The 988-nt window shown below is 58.6% G+C and overlaps 1 protein-coding gene across 3 annotated transcripts in view; it reads right to left on the reverse strand.

The window, feature by feature from the left end:
- The window catches only part of LOC105297388 (C5a anaphylatoxin chemotactic receptor 2-like), a 12,121-nt gene extending 11,139 nt beyond the window's left edge, over positions 1–982 (reverse strand). The window contains exon 1 of one of the 3 annotated variants that reach the window (XR_002782216.1): positions 135–982. The gene's annotated coding sequence lies outside the window, so the exon portion shown is untranslated. The remainder of the gene's footprint in view (positions 1–134) is intronic. The other 2 variants (XR_896346.2, XM_023535214.1) reach the window with 2 other exon arrangements.
- Positions 983–988: the final 6 nt, after the last annotated feature.

Here is a 988-nt window from a genome sequence, read left to right on the forward strand (position 1 = left end):
CTGATGTGGGCTCCCATGTAACAGGGATTAAGATTCTGTTTCTCGAATTCGAGTTCCAGTGCCCTCCCTGTCTCCTCCCTCCTTCCCTCCCTCCTCCCCTGCCTCCTCCCCTCCCTCCTTCCCTTCATCCTTACCTTCTCTTTCAAGAGGGGCCTCAACGTGGCCCAACAGTACTTGGGAGCATGATCTGGGCCCACAGCCAGGACCTCGGAGGTCTGGAGGTCTCTCCCTGGTGTCTGGCATCTCGCGGGTTTCTGGTCATTCCTTCCTCTGCCACCTTACGGCCCCCGGGACATCTTCATAACCCAGGAGAAGCAGGAGCGGCCTTTTCCTCCTCCCAGGGTGCGCTCCTCCAGTATTCCTCCCATGACTCACACGCCCCCAAATTGCCGGAGCAGCAGATGAGCTTGGAGAGGGCTCGGTGGGCGGAGAGCTGCCCATGTCCCCAACCCCGGTCTCAGTGTCATCAGCTTCCTCGACGCCAGACCTGTGCATCCAGGAAGAGTCTCGGTCGCCACTGCAGGTCCCTCTGAGGCACTTCTCGATAAGCACCCACTGTGCCCTACTCCCATCTTGGACTCCTACTGTGCACCCAGCCCCTCCTGTCTGCCCTTTGCGGAGCCCCGTGGACAGATAAATATTTCTCTCTCTGTGTTCTGAGGGAGACAGCTCAGGGTCGTGTCCTCCGCAAAAAGGCCAAGGTCGCCGAGCACAGGCCCGAGGTCCCAGAGGCAGACAGAAGACAGACAAGCCCCTAGGTGGGCCTTGGTTTCCCTCTTAAAAATGGGAAAATGTTGACCGTGCTGGTTCTCAGCCTCCCTGCCATCGTAGCGTGTGGGCTGAGAACATGGACCCAAGAGCCAGAATGATCAGACGTTGATCCCAGGCCCACATTGATGTGTTTTGGGGCCTCTGCCCACCGTGAGCCTCCGCGTCCTCACGGGGAAAGTGGACGTTTTGTTCGGAGCGTTAGATGGGCGAAGAGATT

The sequence above is a fragment of the Pteropus vampyrus genome, unplaced genomic scaffold, assembly GCF_000151845.1.
Source record: "Pteropus vampyrus isolate Shadow unplaced genomic scaffold, Pvam_2.0 Scaffold138, whole genome shotgun sequence".
In the NCBI taxonomy this organism is placed as follows: domain Eukaryota; kingdom Metazoa; phylum Chordata; class Mammalia; order Chiroptera; family Pteropodidae; genus Pteropus; species Pteropus vampyrus.